The sequence below is a fragment of the Mustela putorius genome, unplaced genomic scaffold, assembly GCF_011764305.1.
Source record: "Mustela putorius furo isolate JIRA1106 unplaced genomic scaffold, ASM1176430v1.1 tig00000117_pilon_pilon_pilon, whole genome shotgun sequence".
Classification (NCBI taxonomy): domain Eukaryota; kingdom Metazoa; phylum Chordata; class Mammalia; order Carnivora; family Mustelidae; genus Mustela; species Mustela putorius.
The window spans coordinates 2,284,875-2,304,111 of NW_025421286.1; the positions used below are offsets into that span (position 1 = coordinate 2,284,875).

At 37.4% G+C, this 19,237-nt stretch overlaps 1 protein-coding gene across 3 annotated transcripts in view; it reads right to left on the reverse strand.

Annotated features, from left to right (window-relative positions):
• The window catches only part of GMDS (GDP-mannose 4,6-dehydratase), a 614,085-nt gene that overhangs the window by 282,233 nt on the left and 312,615 nt on the right, over window positions 1-19,237 (reverse strand). The window lies entirely within an intron of this gene.

Genomic DNA, 19,237 nt, shown 5'->3' on the forward strand with positions numbered 1-19,237 from the left:
GAAATTTTAACACTCCATGTGACACAGAGGAGGAAGATGACAATCCAGGGGATGAGTTTTCACAAATCAAGGACCACACAGTTCTGTGTACCAATTTTCAGAGCAGAACTTGGCGTAGAATTTCAACAAACAAACCTGGCACATAGCAATAATTGTGACCTATGAACAGAGGTAACTTTCTACAAGTATTTATAAATAAGTTTTGTTTAGGTAACCGAAGACCAGATACCTGCTCTGGGCTAGTACAATGCAGTAAGGAAAGTATTATGAACACTCCTAGGAATGTCCTAACTTCAAGGGGGTCTTTCAACTGAAATAAGTGTATGTTTTTCCTATAGGACATAGTGTATTTATTTTCCCAGATGAGTAGGCCAATAATTTCATAAAGTAAATATCAGTGATTTGTTCACTGTAACAAAGCAAAGCTGTCACAGAACTAACACATAAGTTTTCCCACTGTCAGCCAGTTTGGCTTCAGTGGAGACACACGTTTTACAAAAAACACACACAAAAAATTTAAATTAATGTGCAGTTATAAATAGGATGTTGAATACTTCTACATGAGAGTTAATACCTGATTAATAAATGAGCTATACCATTTTTTGTACGTTCCTTTTCTTACATTTTTACTTAAATCTCCACCTAAGGCTTCTCTTTGAAAAGGAGTTTTTGAGTGTTGACCAGTTTTGTTTTGAATTTCTTTAGGGAAAAAATATTTATGGGAATCAAAAATTTCTTTGAGATGCCTGTAATCTGGTTTATGATATAAGCCTCAATAAAGATGGTATCACATTAATGTCATCGACCCCAGTTAACAGAACTATCCAGAAAGGAACAAAGAGGTCATGGAAAGTAAATCACTTCGTTCAGCCATAGTTCTTTTCTCTTCTTTTTTTTTTTTTTTTTTTTTTTAAAGATTTTATTTATTTGTCAGAGACAGAGGGAGAGAGAGCGAGTGAGCACAGGCAGGCAGAGAGGCAGGCAGAGGCAGAGGGAGAAGCAGGCTCCCTGCCGAGCAAGGAGCCCGATGTGGGACTCGATCCCAGGACCCTGGGATCATGACCTGAGCCGAAGGCAGCTGCTTAACCAACTGAGCCACCCAGGCGTCCCAGTTCTTTTCTCTTCTTGATTTACTTCTGATCATCACTCTGATCCTCAAATAATGTCATGGCAATTGAAAGCATAAACTGTTTACCCCTCAGCTCAAAGACTAAAAAGTGAGATGGAGAAGTATGGACTTTGTTGGGGCTATTTACACATACACAACTGGACAAGTATTGGAATGGTCTCTAGTACCCTTTTCCTTCGTATTTTTAAAAAACTAACAGTGAGAGCAGAAATCCAAGAATCCGGAATCCTGGGCTAAAAATCTCAGGTTTGCCCCAGACCCATGGCTGACATTAAAGGCAAACCATTTTAGCTTCTAGGGATGTTAAGCATCCACAACTCTGTAGTTAGGAAAGCTATACCAACTTGTTCAGAAAAAAAAAAAAAAAAAAAAAAAAAAAAGATTGAAATCCTTGGAAAAGAAGATGCTATGTAAATGGAAGAAAGACAAGGATTCACCTGAAACCTTAGTATATTAATCATACGAATAAAGTTATAAATGTTTAATGTATTTGTCTTGCTGTCCCTAAGAATAAAAAGAACACACCATGAGACTTGATGAAGTTCCTTTTAAACAAAGAGTTTTGGGTTTTTGTGAAGTTTGCCAGTCTTCAAAATTGAGTGGAATAAATTGTACAGAACAAGGCAGCTAAACTGTTCTCCAAAACTAAATAGATTCTTAGTCTGAAGTTAAAGCACTTAATTAAATTTAGTCCAGAATTCCAGGTGACAACTGAGTTTCTGCCTACCTCTGAATCACCTGTCTGAAAGAATAGTCACAATGAATCTGTCTAGTCTAAATCAAATACCTAACGATATATACATACCCTGTTCTTAATGGCTAATCCTATGTTAACAACTACATGCTTATTTCTAAGGTCCTTTACTTTAAAAATTCTGGGATTCTCTGGATTGCAAAAGAATCTTGCCCTAAGGCTTAATCTGCTCTCTTTAAACTGGTATCCACTGAATCACAGTGATTGTGTGACTGCTTTTCCCCAAAGGTAATCTGTATTCCAGACCTCTGAAGATATCCACTTGAGCATGGTGCTGCTACCAAAACCTCCAAAACCTCCATGAAAACTCTCACACTGGGAAAAAAACTGGGAAGAAAGTCTGCCTGCTCTTTTGATTGTGAAGGGACTGCCGGGCTGTGGTCCATATCCATTACTAGTGGGACAAAAGGCCGCCGACATCAAGTCACATATCACTACAGAGAAACATGACAACTTGCTTATCCAAAACATGGCATCATACAACTATCCACAGATAAATCCATTTTCTCACTGATGTACTACTTCTCCAGGATTCCATTAACTATATGTATGAATGCTGGTTTTAAAAAATGCAACTCTGTACATAAAGATCTACAAATATACAGAATTTGTATATCTAAAAATATACAGAATTTGGCTGCATTGTTGTTCACTATAGTAGGAGCTAGTTTGGAAATGTGACTGGAATGTTGCTAATCTGAGTTGAGATTGGCTGTGAAGTATAAGATACATTGTTACATAAATTATAAAAACTTAGTAACAAATAAAAAACAAAGAATATAAAATGTTTTTATAATATTTTATATTTTTTACACATTTAAACAACATGTTGGATCTATAAATTTGGTTAAATAAAATATAGTATTAAAATTAATTTCACCTGGTTCATTTTACTTTTTTAAAATGTGGCTACTAGGAAATTTAAAATTATATAAAATTAAATGGTTTATATGTGTAGCTTGAATATTTCTATTGGATAGTGATGTTCTATAGAATTTTTTAGCTTGGTAAGGAAAAAGAAATAAATGTTAGCTTAAATTACTCCAGAATAAGTGAGGAAAGCTGGGGTAAAAAAGATGACATTGGGCTGTATAAACGATTTGCTTCAGGGAGGAATTTTACAGGGTCAAAACATGAAAGCATACTCTACATCACTGGAAAAAAAAAAAACCCACATTTTATACTAGATGGTAAATAAGTCTTTTATGGAAAACATGTTTATTAAACTAGAATTGTATTCTCAGATTATGACTCTTACACTATGTAAGACGCTAGCTCCCTCACTCTGAAGAGGAGAAAGTTAAGATACAGGATAGGATAAGGTGAATTGCTTGAAGTTCCACAGCCTAGTGGACTGCAAGTGGGCAGCCTAGTAGGCAGCAAGCAGCAGAGCCTGAGGACCTGAGACAGCAGGAGGCATGCTCTTCACCATGGCACACGGCCTTTTCATGTCAGGGTATACATTCAACTGTCTTCACCACAAGATGTTCTCAAGACAAGCCAGATTTCATGTTCTATTTGGAGAGAAGCTCCACAAACACATATTTTGTTCTAATAAAACTAGCTCATGAGGTTAGTGCCCTCTAGGAAACATATGACAGAAGAATTTCCCTGGGTGAGTTGAGTATTAACTCTTAAAAATTGCTACTGAAAAGTTGGTTTTGTGCTTTAAGAAAAATCACAGCTAACTCGGGAGAAAGGGCATTTAACTTCATCACAAAAAGTTCACTGCATTAACCATCACTTAAAAATGTTCTACAACATTTGTGACTGCTGCAATGATTTCTGCATGAAGATGGTCTGGCTTATTTATTCATCCGAGTTACTGAAGTACCTCTTTCAAAGTGGTCTGATACGGGATAGGTTCCCATAGTCTGGCCTCTGCAGTCAGGGATACAGTGAGGATCTAATTCACTTCTAACATAAAGAAAACAGCAATACATACCATATATTTGATCTGAGTAATAGACAGAGCCATCCAAGAGTAATGTTTCTAAAAGTAACAAGCTTTCTCTACATACTGATTCGAGTAACCAGAGCTAGGGAAACTGTCTCCAGGGACATGCTAATGTCTCCCAAAGAAGGCCAGTCAGAAAGTTCAGCTGTTCTATCTTTGGACCATTAATACTGGATGTTGAGTCAGGCTACATCCCAAAACACCTACAACTGAAAAGTAATTCTTCTCAAATGAAAACTGGCATATTAAGTGTACCCTCTGGGTTTGGGGAATGTTTCCCATCCCAAAATAAATTTTTAAGCACAAAGAGACAGTTAGAAATGGTCACTCCACTGATAACTATGTTTTATTCAGTAATCTGTGAAATAAGGGAAAAATGGCAAAAAAAAAAGAAAAAAAGCCCAAATGCAGAATTTTATATTTTAATTTCCTTGTCCCTGTTCTTTCTTCCATTAAAAAAAAATGTGCAGTTTGTCAAAAGAATGAACAGAAATCACGAGTACGATAGGCCTTCCATGTCGCATTGGCTCATTTTCAAGGGAAAAGAATTATAGCAGAGAAAGGATGTTGCCACATGTATACAATAATAGCATTAACCATTCTGACTTGCAACATAAATTGAACCATTAAAGGATTTAAATGTTCCTCATTAACTTTTATGAACCTCAATTTTTAACTTTTTCTCTTCCTCTTAAAATTAAAAATGAGCATTTCCTTCAACTTTGTACACTGTCAAGCAGCATTCAGGCTAAGCAAGTTCTTGGAGGGACAAAGACTAACATAGGAGGAAAAACACTACAAATAGCTGAATTCTCTGGTGCAATGTCTTCAGTGTCCCCCATCATAAAAAAAATAGTAAGTCTGAGCTCGCAATTTTTAAACTTCATGGAAGAATCAGATTTCGTAGTCCTATACCATCCCTAATCACCAAAAAGGAGTGACCTAATTAAGTATTTTGGAGAGGGCTTTTTTTTTTTTTTTTTTTTTTTAAAGTCCGTTCTATGTGTAGGCTTTAGGTTAAGTACTTTATTATCTTATGTAGTAAAATTTGCCCCCAAATGTAATACCTATTGCTTGATGAACATGATACCTATTTTTTTTTTAACATGAGACCTATTTTAAAAAGAAAGAGAGAGAGAAATACTATGAGGGTCTTCCTCTCTCCAGAGCTTATGTACCTGAGTTCCAGGTAAAATCGATGGATGGATGGATGAAGGGAAGGAAGGAAGAAAGGAAGAAGGAAGGAAGGAAGGAAAAAAGGAAGGTAGTCAGGCAGCCACATATACAAATAAAAACCTTTTGATTCCACATTACATTAAAAAGCAGCATTTCATAGTATTCCATGATACCTTAGATGTTGCACAATAAAATACTACTTTACTTTACATATCCAAAAAAAAAAAAAAAGCAGCATTTCAGAAAAGAGAAAATAAGGGCATATATGGCAAGAAATTTTTCAAAATCGTTGGAATGTTACAACATAAAAATACACAGTTTCACCTCCTTATACACATACTCTGTGGGAATATATCCAATTCCCAGATGATCTCTGAGTGCACTAAAAGGCCAAAGCAGCATTACAAATCATCTATCAAAAGCAGACTTATCATCCCTTTGGTCACACAAAATAGAGAGTAGAGAGAATCCTTCATTTACAAAATTGGCTTACTGTTATTGTTAATTTGATCCTTTGATTATTTGATCCTTTAAGAAAACTAGCTATTTTACAAAAACACACACATAAATATTAATTAGCCATAAAAAAAGAAGGAAATCTTGCCATTTGTGACAACATAAATAGACCTTGAGGGCACAATGCTAAGTGAAATAAGTCAGAAAGAGAAGGACAAATACTGTATGATTTCACTTACATGTGGAATCTAAATAAAAACAAAAACAAACAAACAAACAAAAAACTGAGCTCATAGATAGAGATAAGAGATTGGCAGTTGCCAGAGCCAGGGCTTGGCAGCTGGTGAAATGGGTAAAGGTGATCAAAATGTTCCATTATAAAGTTTCATTATAACTTACAAGTAAGTAATGGGATGTAAGTTACAGTATGGTGATTATAGTTTTAATACTATACTGTATATTTCAAAGTTGCTAAGAAAGTATGTCTTAAACTCCTCACCAAAAGAAAAAAAATGTAACTATATATGGTAATGGATGCTAACTAAATTAGACTCACTGTCATGATCAATTTGCAACATATATAAATATTGAAAAATTATGCTGTATGTCTGACACTATTATACAGTGGACCCTTGAACAATGCAGGGGTTAGGAGCATTGACACCCTTGCACAGTCAAAGATTCATGTATAACTTCTGACACACCCAAAACTTAACTACTGACAGCTTACTGTTTTTTTAGTATATGTGCTGCCGAAGCGAGCACCTGACAGCTTACTGTTAAATAGAAGCCTTACCGGTAACATATACAGTTGATTAATACATATTTTGTCTATTATATATTGCATTCTTACAATAAAGTAAGTGAGAGAAAAGAAAATGTTATTAAGAAAATCATAAGGAAAATACATTTACAATGCTGTACTATATTTATTTTTTAAAAGATCTCTGTAAAAATGAATGTACACAGTTCCAACCTATGTTATTTCAGGGTCAACTATAATGTTACATGTTAATTACAACTTAATTTATGGGGAAAAAAACCCCTAGTTACCGTTAACTGACTCTTAAGAAAACTTGCATATTGTAAGCATGTCTCAATTATATTTTCAGTCACCTTAGCTTGCTGGCATGTGAATTTGGTAGCCCATTATCTAAAAGACATTTTATAAGCATTTTCTTCTTCAAAGAATAGAATGGTGTAATTCTTTTCAAAAGACCGTATTTTAGTCACAGAAAAAAAATAATGCTGTGTCAAAATGACAATAATATGCATTTTTTTTCTACCTTGGAAACTTTAGACTTGAAAGAAGCCCATAGTGTAACTTTTCCATCACTCCTGTTGAATTCTAAGACCACCAGTGTAACAGCACCACTCGGAAAACCACAGGGCTGGCCTTGTTAGAATACACATAGAGTTGCTGAGGAACAGGAAACGAAGCCAGATGGTTCTGCTGAGGGAAGCACTTTTTTTCTTTATAAAACCAAAAAAGCACTAATAGGTCAAACTCAAAAATGCAGATATGGTAAAACGGAAAGCTAACAGGGAGATTTATGTAAATAAGACAAGCACAGTTTTGCATTATGTTCCCATCCATACCAGTAAATGGATGTTGAGGGGTGGGGGAAGGAAGGAAAACACAGTAGATCTATACCATAGATCTGAATGGTTTTCTTGATGGGGAGAAATGCTACCAGCAATCTTTAAACAGGCACTGCTGCAAAATTTTGGAAGTCAATAGCATATGATCTGTGTTAGACTGAGCACCTATGAATTATCACAAAAATGATTAAAAAAATAAACCTTTAAATACAAAGTCTAAAGTAACTACAGTCTAACTCTGGCTTCTTGAACGTCCAGTTTAATGTGGTTGTTCACAATCACATGAAGGTCAACTGCAGTACAGCACTCAACACAAGCCTCTGGTGTGAGACCAGGAGAAGAGCGTTGTGCTGCAGGTTCCCTGTCCCTCACTCACCGTGGCCTGTGCAGAACTATACCATTTGCAAATGCACAATGGGACAAAGGTAAGTGTCTCCTGCAGCACCCGGTATCTTTTCTTCTTTGACCAGAAAAAGAGGCTGAGAGACTAAAACCGTGGCATCATGATCTCCCTTACCAAGCAGGGTGGCCATGGGCCACGGCTCTGGCTAACAGAATGCTAGAGCTGGTCCCCCAGAGATCTGCAGCCTTCTCTTCCTTGACACAGTCCTTAGAGGATTTGCACAGGACAGCTGGGATTGTTGCCATCCTGGAGTCATGAGAGAGAATGACCAGAGATTTGGCCCTGGCATCTATGAATTGTGCAGTGGCTTGCACCTGCCTCTGGACTTTTCATGGTGAGCAAAGTAACTCCTAGTAAACTGGCACTTGTGACTGAGTGTAATCCCTAACTGACGCATGAACCACCTAGGTGATGAGAGTCTCCACAGCTATGACAAAATGCATCCTACAGCCATTTCATTGGTCATGTGATCTGATGGATAGAAGCGACCACCAAAGACTGCAGTTATGTTCACACTCTGAACCAGCTGTGTTTTGTTATTTATTTACTTATTTCTCAGAAAGAAAGAGAGAGAGAGTGCGCACACACAATCAGGGGAGTGGCAGGCAGAGGGACAGACAGGCCAGGCCCCTTGCTTGGCAGGGAGTTGATCTCGGGACCCTGGGATCATGACCTGTCCCAAAGGCAGACACTTAACCACCCAGGTGCCCCTGAACCAGTTGTTTTATCTCAGGTCAGTGAGTATTTCTGAATAATGAATTGCTTCAGCTGTTAGATGAAGGCATGGGATCAGAAGAGGTATCAAATTGTTTAAGTTTTTAAATTAAATGAACCAATGAAGTCAATCTGGTTTTAGGTCTATTCCTTTTCAGGTATTCATTCATTTCATAAAAACACACTGAGCACATCCTATGTTTCAGATGCTCTGAAGGGCACTGGGAGCTACAAAAGAAGGTCAGCACAGTGATTAGACATCGAGAGCTCTGTGTGTAAGAAGGCTGCCCAACCAACTTGGGATAAGGGCTCTGGCAGCAGGGACTCAGAGGGCTCTGAATAAAGGGTGACAGGACTACGGGAAAATGGTCAATCCTTGTGGTTAAGTGGCTAGGGAAGAGAGTAAACAAAAGGAGGCAGCTCAGAGTAATCCCCAAAGTAGAGCAGAATTTTGAGAAGAAATGAGCAGTCTGGCTAACCATCTCTCAAACATTCTAAAAAGATGCAAAGTAAGCTATAACCTGAAGATCTTAAAATTCTTGCTGGTGTGATATCAGCAAAATATCAGCATGATACCACAAAGACTCATGTGATAATCATGGTTTTCATGTAATGTAGGTTTTCATGATCACAATGTTTTTCCTACTCTATTCTATATGGAAAACACAGCTGTAGGAAAATGAGAGGAAGCCCACTAGCCACCTAGTCACAATATAATGCTGTTCACGCAGTGCCGAGGGCACATCAAGTAGAAAAGGGCATACCAAAGTAGTTAATCATGCTTTAAAGAAAGGTTTCATTGAGCAAAGCCAGGTGGTTAATACTCAAAACCCTGAAAATGAGGGACTTTGCTATCCAAGGACCCTCCACCTAACACATCAGTCAAAGGGATACAAACATGGAAATCCGAACTCTGCATGAGAAAGAGACCATGTGAAGGTGCGCAACCAAGGAGAAGCCCCAGTGCACTGGCCATTGAAATATTTGAAGCACGTTTGGGAAGTCACATTTTGCAGTCTCTGGATGACTTTGTATTTGCACTAAATCAAGAAGGAAAATTTTTGTACATTTCTGAAACCATCTCACAATCCCCTCACATGATGAGCACAAAATCGCAAGGAGTCCCTGTTTAATCAAAGTTGCTCTCCAATAAGAGTCTTTGATACCACCTTACCTCACCCACACAGAGAAAGAGACAGCTAGAGACAGCATGTGTGAGACGGAGGCAGGGGCGGTAGGATGGAGAGGAGAGGGACAGGAAGGAGAAGAAAAGGAGGAGTTGGTGTAGAGGGAAGGGGTGAAGGAAGGAGAGGGAGGGGGAGGGGGAGGAAGGGACTATCAGGGCACCGTGAGTTAGAAAAGATCCTACTGACATGCTTAACTAAGCCAACATAATTTCTTTAAGTCTCACTAGACTTCTAACATCCCGGAGCCCTATATCACGCGCAATTAAACAAGTCAGCCAGTAATTCATTAGGGATAATTTTAATAGATGATTCATTTGGCCCAGCCAGTCAATGATGCTTTGGTTTCTCAAAGGCTCCAGCAGATAGTTAACTACAATGAAGCTTTCAGCTGCCACTGACAAAAGGCAATGGAATTTAAACCACCTATGCCATTTCTTCAAACTTCTTCAGTTTTTCTGAAGATAAGGATCAAATGAAATGATTTCTGTTAAACCTGTATTTCTTGTACAGAGTTGATATCTTCTTCAAATTATATGATTGTACAACTATTAAGCCAACACTTATTGCAGAGGAAGACTCCCAATTAGAATATATGACCTGGCCCTTTAATTTTTGGCTCTCTGTATGTTTTAGAGTTTCTTTCTAACTCAATTTCTCTTATTTGTACTCTGTTTCACAGAATGGGTAGAAGGCCAGTAGTAAAAATGCAAGTTCATTTGTAATTCCTAGTGGGGTAATACTTGTTACAAGGTCAAATTTTGAAGTTAGTGAAAAAATGGCTTTAAAAATCTCACAAGAATGGATTCTTAATCTCACAAAAACAAACTGAGGGTTGCTGGGGGGGAGGGGGGTTGGGAGAGAGGGGTGGGGTTATGGACATTGGGGAGGGTATGTGCTATGGTGAGTGCTGTGAAGTGTGTAAACCTGGTGATTCACAGACCTGTACCGCTGAGGATAAAAATATATGTTTATAAAAAATAAAAAATTAAAAAAAACCTCACAAGAATGACTCAATATACCAAGAATCAACCCAGAAACATTGTGCTGTTTCACTCAAAGGGGCTGTGCTGAAGAGCCAGTGGGGCCAAGGTTGGAACCCACGGTTCAATACAAGGCCAGGGCACCTCTTTTCAAAGCCAGCTTTTTCATATGGAAAATGCAAATAATAATTCCTGCTCTCCTAGTCACTAAGATTTGTTGGCAGAATCAAATCCAAAGATGTAACTGATAAAGCACTACACAAATACAAGAAGATAACCTTTGGGGGGTTAAAAAAAGTCTGGTGAAAGCTCTTTGTATTTTGTTTTTAAACTGAAATTTAAGATCCAGTGAAAATCAGCACGTAATTCTTGACCTAAAGGAGATACTAAAAGAAAAAACATATGAAACCATGAAGCCTCTGGGATTTTGATCTTTGCAAGGAGAGAGAAGCCAGTGCCACACCCAGGATGAGTATTTGTATTGTGTGGACATGGTGACAGAATGGCCAAGAGGCAAGGGCCTCGGTCACCTTCCTGGAATGCAACCTGCCTCCTCCACGCTCCACCCAGGCAACCCACACGCCATTGCCCCTGGGGCGGAAGCACACCACTCCACTTCTTCATGAGTCAGAAGCTGGAGGATGGACCTGGGAATAGGGATCTGTGAGGCCAGGGGTGGAAATGAAATTACACACTCAGAAAACCCAAAAAGATCCTGTGGAATACTTCTCTTTTCTGCTCACTGCACAGTTTATGTAGGTTTTCTACAGCTGCCATCATGGATCTCCATATAAGAATCTTTACCTTTTACATGTATTTAAAAACAAAGTCCTATCATTAGAAAGTGACCTGCTGTGTGTGTGTATGTGTATGTGTGTGTTTTGGGGTGAGGGGATACAGCGGACTGGGAGGAGGGACAGGAATGGAAGAGTGAAAGTTTTCCAAAACAAGAGAATCTGTGATGGAAATCCTGCTTTATCTAGAAGAACCCTCTATCAAATGAGAGTCAGGAAAACTGAGAAGAAATACAGTGAGGACCACACAAGTAAAGAGGTTTCTGAATGAGCAGATGTCAGCGTTACTAGTCATACTGAGGGGCACTTGATCTTGTAAGCTAATGCCACTTTTGTGATTACTAAAATTGTTTGGTAAATCATTCTTTCATTCTACTTTTTCCATCTGCTCATATGTCTATCTTTCTTTTACAAATAGGAATAGAGTCTAATGATAGTAGAAGCTGCAGATAATTGGGAAACCTACCACAGTATGAGAACATATGGGCACTACTGAGTTTTCCTTTACGGTCTGTAAGCAACAAGAGAGAAAACTGCTTGAAAACATTACTTCCTGGAATCAAGTAAATCAATCACAATTGAAACCTAAATGTGGTAAGTTCATATTCAGTAGGGAATATCTTCTGCTAAGTTTAGAAAATAATCTTTTAATAATGAGAGGAATAAAAGACATTTCATATATATTCATTTTAATAAATTGTACAAGGAAATGGTCAAATAGAGAGAGTATTTATTGGGAATCTGCTACTCTATACCAAGCATGTTGGGAGGCAATTACAATAATGAGAAATAATATCCACTTCCTGCCTTCAAGGAGCTTCCTTGAGAGAGACTGATACTAGACAACTAACCACATCATATCCTATGTTTGTGGAGGAATGGTTTGATTCTCAGAGATCTCAATCTACTTGGATTCTTCAGGAAGTAATGAAAAGTAATGAGTAAACCCAATCTTTTCATAATATGAGGAAAAAATAGCAGAAGTGATCTCAAATATTTTACTTGACTTTGAGAGAAAGCTGGGAAGCTATACTAAGGAGTAATTCTATCTCTGTAGAAGCTTGACAAATAATTTCCATGGGAGACTCAAATCAACAATGCAATGGCAGTTTTGCAAGGGTTTCTCAATTTTGCCTTTAAGTAATACTGCTTTTATAAAACTATACTTGTAAATTAACCAGGCTTGGTGGAAGCCCCAGTCTATCTTTTCTAAAATGAAAAAGGGATCTCACATAATGGTATCCCAAATTTGTTCATTTGGAGCATATTTAGCTTACATGTGTAAACCTCCAGTTTCTGGGACAACTGTAAAAAGCTACATTGGAAACGTGACCCCAAGAGGATGGTGGAGGCTTTTGAATATTCTTGAATCATAATAAGGCACAGAGTAAAGAATATAGAACAAAGTCAATCACCTACTTCAAAGCTACTTAACTGGCAAGTGGCAGACACTCCATTCCTGCACAGCATTGATTCCCAAAAAGGTGTATGCCTCTTGGTCTTACAGTTGCTGCCCTGGGCGAACAGTCCATGGGACAAATCAAGGTCTCCAGTGCAGAGACTGCCCCTGCGTTCAGATCAAATTGCTCTACAAAGCCGTCAGCTATCAGCTTTCCTAAACTCAGTAGATAGAAAAAGAAATAACTGTGAATGCAAATGATGTAACACTCAAGAGGGGATCAAAATTTTTGCCTTACCTAGAGAGAAAAGATAAGGAGAATCTTTGAGACTTCACTGCTAGGATTCTATCGCAGAAAATAAGCAGAGATGTTTTCTAGCATGATACACAAAAGCAGAAAATAAAATGCATGTCTTCACCTTATAGAATATTCTATTTGGAAGAGATTTTTTGCTTTGTGGCTTTGGATATAAAAGCAAAATTAACATGCTTGTATTAAAGGGCCCCATAAGGCTAAGCCGGGAACCTGGAGCATAGGCTCCTGAGGGCCGCAAAAGCCCCTTTAAGTGGTCTGAGAAAGTCACAGAAAAGGGCCATAGGCCCAGGCTCTGCGAGGACAAAACACATAATTTTAGTAAATGATTTCCTGTAAAAAAGCAGGTAAGTAAGATAAAACCAAATAGTACTTGAGAATGAATGTAAAAATGAGGGCTTTGACTCTGTGTGTGTGTGTAGGGGAATGTGTGTGTAAGAGAGAAACAGTAATTTATTGGAGTTTGGGGGCATGGGACACATTAAAGTAGTAAATATTTGAAAATCCCTTCTGTCCTTTCCAGAGAGCACTAATGTAAAAATGAAGCATTTAATATTAAAGATATATACCATCTATAGGCAAAATCATCACTAAAAAGTTAGGTGATGTCATAGTTTATAAGAGGCAATTACGTCTATATCACATGAATAGGCTTGTTATTAAAGTTAAATAGCCAGTTTTCATTTGTGGGCAGAAGCAGGTGTGAAGTGGGCGGCACCAGGGAAAGGAGAGACAGCAGAGAGAAGCAGGAAGGACAGAGGAGAATGTGAGGAAGTGCAGCTCAGCCAGGACTGGGGACAGCACACAGGCGGTGGGCAGGCCCCTCTGGGGGTGGAAGGCAAAAGCTCCCGAACCTCAACGGTACACTTGTAGACGTAAGTAAATGAGTGTGGTAATCTAAGTAACAGGAGGCTTTTTTACTGTTTTCCTGACTATTCTCAGGAATAGAACCGTGACTTTCTTGGTACAAGCAGTTGTTTCATGATCCACAGCGGTATGATGACATTTAGCATCAGTGGGAGTGAGCAAAGGGTGGAGTACAAGCTTCTACCTTAATGTGGTTAATTGCTACCCATTAGAACTTAAATGGCATTTACACGAAGTTTCATAATCCACTTCCACGGGCACTGTATCTACTGAATATGCAACTCCATGCCGTTTTTTTCATTTTCACTCTTTCACATAAATGCACTTATACACATTTGCCAAGCACTACTTTTCTAAGTTAATGTCAGATGCTCAATTTTAAAGTCTTAAAATACAACTGAAAATATGACCGAAAACTGCATCCACCTCCTGTTTCTTAACTATCTGTGGATGAAAACTAGATGAATAATCCATCCTAGAAATTCTGCTGGTGTACTCTTCATCACTGAGACAATAATTTAAACAGAGCCTAGAGTTTCTGGGATTTGGGGGGTTGGCCACTCCTGTGATGTCATGCCTCATCACTCAAGACCTGGCCAGTGGAAATAAAGCAACTATGGCTTTTTGCATTTCTGTTAAGTGAGGCCTTACCTAAGATTCTGGCTCCATGAACACTTTAGAGAATTCAAACACAACAAAATATGGAGCTACTCTCCTGAACAACAACAACAACAAAAAAGTAACAACAGTTTGTTGACATTGTTGCAACAAGTAAGCTTTACCTTAAATAAAATCTCAAGAGAGTTTAGATGGCATCCTTTTCTTCCAGATTTGTGTGAATTAACGCAGGAGGCAAAATGCTAGCAGCAGACTGCCAGATGAGGAAGAAAGGAAGGGGAAACATTGTTAATTCTCCCCAGCTCTGTCAACAGTCTACTTCCCCCACTGCCAGGGGCTCCCTGGCTTTCCCCAGGTCTCTGGTATCAACAGAGAACTGAAAGCTGTAAGGACAGTTAAGTCATATAGATGACAACAGACAGCTAGGGAAGGACACCTAACTACACATTTTCCCCAAATGTATCATCTGCATCTTTGCCTCATGTAGTCAATATAATGGGTTCAGAAAGATCTGATCACTGCCTTACCACATGCTCTCCTCCAGATAATTCTCTTCCCCCTGGACTATAAATGGCATAAAGAGAAAAGGGAGAGAAGCAATGTCTTGTCTCTCTTTGAAATGGAAAGTGAGCCAGATCCCACTGCTTATGTCGCTGCTCCCCTCACGTCAATGTGAATGGTTATGAGAATGGCTGACGTATCAAACCTGGGCTGGAGTTTGGGCTTCATTCACCTCTGCTGGCCATGGTTTTGGGCAAATCATCCCTGACCTCTCCAACCCTCAGTTCCTTCATCTATAAAGGACTGCTGTATATATCATGGGAAATAATTATGTAAAGTCTTCAGTAAAGTTTCTGACACACACTCAGTGTCTGATTGGCAACTTTTATTATTTTTTTTCTAAAACTATCTTTTTAAAAATTAATCTATGATCCCTGCCAAAGCAGAAGGAGGAGAAGGAGGGGGAAGAAAGGAAAGAAAGAAGGGAGGGAGAGAGGGAGGGAGGGAGAAAAGAAAGAGGTATATGTGAAAGACATTATATTAAAATTCAGATGAATCTCAAAAATCCATCCCTAATAATTTGAATGTGCCCTGGATTGCCTTTGGGCCAGGGGAACTCTTCAGGAGCACCTGTATGGTCAGTTGTTGGCACTAAAACCTCATGATATTTTTAAAACGGCTTTTCACCGAGTCTTGGAAAAAGCTCAGACTTAGGTCACTTGATTATTCATGTATCCCAAGAGCAAGGACCCTCTTATGAGTGGTAAAAACTTAAAGATACTTCTAGTCCAGCCCTTGCCAATTAGCTCACTTTCAGTATTTTCCAGCTATAGTTGTGTTCTAGCTAGTTTTATCAAGGTGGGATCACACTGGGATCTTGTTAACCAAACTGTTACCATTAATTTTAAACATGTGGTGCCGTTTTCCACCCCTGCACTGCTAGATGTTAATATATATTTTTTATTAAAAGGGTGGCAAAGTTAAATAAGTTTGAGAAGCCTTTATTAATCTTAGCAGGCCACAGGGCATTCACATATCCCAAGTTTGGAGAAGTCAGTCCTACAATAAAGAATCTGCTTACCTTTGTGCAATTTAGCATTGAGCAGGCTTACTGGGCTTTAAGAAAGTTTAAAAGACTGTCATGTGTAGCAACTACAAGCATGACTATGGTGGGTACTGAACAGAAGATATGTGGAAAGACCAATGCCCCCTAGAGAAGTTAGAGGTCTTCTAGTTCGCAGTTTTCAGGCACTACTGGTAAAATGTTGACTATCTGAATTTGCTTGGATGTGGTTAACAGCCTCCAGTGTGTTCTCATGAATACAAGGAGTTGCTTCAATGTATGTAGAGGGCAGCAGGCATGAAAACAGAGTGAGACAGTGTCATATAATTATATAAGAAGGTAAAAATATTTTTTAAGTTTGAATTGTCAACTAACTATATTCATATAAGAAGTACAAATTGTTGATAATCTGTTTGTGTAAACTGAGTATTTAGAGCTCTGACCCATCAGCACTATAGTAGTTTTTAAACAGTATTTATTTTCAAATTGTAACAATAATTATTAGATGTTAATTATAGAATCTGGGCAGAGGGTATATGGCTGTTCATGGTAAAATCCATTCAACAATCCTGTAAGTTTATCATAAAATATTGGAAAATACATAACTGCATAAAATTTGTTTATCCTGAAGTTCAATACAGTTTAATACAGTTTTTATATTCTTCAAGTTGAAATATTGCTTACCCACTCAAATTAAGTTTTAAATCATTTTGATCTAGGAAACAAGACTATAAATGGATGTTAATGAACCTGAATCAGCAACAGGAAATGGTTTTGTATAAATTGTTGCACAAATGTTTACAAGACAGAGGTAGATTCTAATCATGAATGTATAGCATATTAATGCTAATTTTTTACAGGGTTGTTATTATGCCCTTTTCACAGATGGGTAAACTGAGATATAAAACCCTAAGCAAATCACTGACACAGTTAGGATCCCTACACTCTGTTTGTCAAAAGCTCTCTACTCTTTATCGTGGAAGTTCACCCATAAGTAAAAAAATATAAGTCACTTAACCTAAAGATTAACCAGTACAATATGCTTGCGTATAAATGAGAAAGATTATGTAATTAAATGTGTGTAAATAAGATGCTATTATGACTTGTTTGATCTGTACTTGCCAAGGATTCTTTATTCTAAAGCTGATTATAGTGCCAGGATGTAGATATACTTTAAACAAACAATGCTTCTCTTTTTTCATTCTTATGCTTGTTGACTTTAATTTTGGCAACATCTACTTTTAGTCATAAGTCTGTGAAGTAACCTCATTTTAATACATTTAGAAAAGTGAGGGATGGTGCTAGTTCTTAAAATGGCAATAGCAAATTATTAATTCTTACTTAATAATGACACTTTTTTTAAGAAATCAAGAAATTCAGACTTCTTTCAGGACCCATAAATGAGAACTATACAATGTTTCTTACATCATCAAGATATAATGTGTTACTGTCTGAACCCCACGGGAATCCTTCATAGCAAAACCTACTTGTATTGTGGAACAAATCAGGTCTTGAATGCCAGTGAGAATGACTTAATTTTGTATGTCTGTTTCTCCATAAAATCTGAAAATTTTTACATTCTTACTGAAAGGCCAGAACATTTTACTTTTGCATGGATGTTTTAGCTTCTTGGGCTCACTCTACTGACACCATCCTGTCAAGGAAACTTCAAAACAGCACTTGGAAAGAACTTTTTGAAGTCTTTGAGCCAAAATGTATATAAAATGCTTTTATTATAAATGAAAACAAATGCAGCCCCTTTGTTTCAAAGTTTGAGCTGCACCCAGGATGAGTGCTTGCTTGGCATTTTGGGAGTGAGATGATAGTACTGTCTTCTTCCAGCTCCACTGAGTTCACGAAAGCCTTACTCATTGCTTATGCATTTATTCAATAGTGCTGGGCATTTTTTTCCAGTCTATTTTTAAAATGTCATTAATTATTTTTTTTTGATTGAAAAAGTTTATATTCATTTCAAATATATGGAAAATACAGAAACATAAATAGGAACTAAACATAACCAGTAATAAACATTATTAACATTTGGTATGCTGTTTCACTATCAAAATTTATTTCTAAGACTCCCCACTGAGTGTGGAGCCTGATGAGGGATCAATCTCATGACCCTGAGACCATGACCTGAGCATAAACCAGGAGTCAGATGCTCAACTGACTGAGCCACACAGGCACCCCTATTTCCAGGTTTTAATAAAAATTTCATTTTTTACCCTGGTGCCAAAAAAAAAAAAATTAAATAGAAAGAAATTTGGTCTATTTGGTTCTGGATTTAGAGAACAAGAGTTTGGAAAAGAAGGTATGTGCAGATAGCTAGAATGATACTTTTGAAATAATAATGTATTCATTTTTATAAAACTTGCCTCATATTTTTAAGTAGGTTAGGCCATATAGGTTAAACAAAAGAGAGTTCCAACATCTATTGATAACATCTCCTTTCTTCTACTTCTTAGAATTTCTGAAAGTATGGCCTTATATATTTTTAATGTAATGTTCTTAAAATGTATCTAATATCTACTGTATATAATAAATGCCTCTTTGTAAGGATAGCTTAAAAGAACATATTGAAATAATCTAAATGTTACACTGTTCATAATTTAAAATTAGAGCTATTTTTGTCCATAATATAAAATCTGTATTAGGTGTTCAAGCATACAACATTTTTAATTGTTAAAAACAAAAATAATAACACTGTTGAGACTAACCTCTGTTAGCAAGTAAACTAGTTGTTTGCTTTCTTTCGTAAATGTTCAAGTTTCTTTTTGAATCGCATCAATGAACAAGGAAGCCAGATCCGGTTTCCCAGAGAGGAATCATTAAAGACAGAAATAGTTTCCTGAACACAGGAAATCTGTAAGCACCTAAACAAGGACAAGCAGACTCCAGGGAAAAAGACAATGTTACCAACATGCTCCTTTATGTCTGGCCATAGAAACCACCATGGATATTTAAAAGCATACTGATCAGGGAAAGGTAAAAAAATAACCATTTGCTTAAAATAAATCACACTGCTTATACATATAAGATATCGAACCCAAACCAAAAATTAATGTGTATATAAGTTCCAAGAATGAAAACTTGAATTTCCCTTTAACTATATCCAGAATTATGCAACAGTATCATTATTAGCAACTCTCTTTAATGAACAAAATTCACTGGTGTGTAAAGTCATACTTTAAGAAATGTGTAGGGTGATAACCAGAAACCAAAAACTCTATAAGAATATTACTCTTAGAGGTACCTTAGTAGCATAATATAAATCTGAAAGTCTTGGATTATATAAATTGATTAGGTAGTATTTCTTGAAGCTCT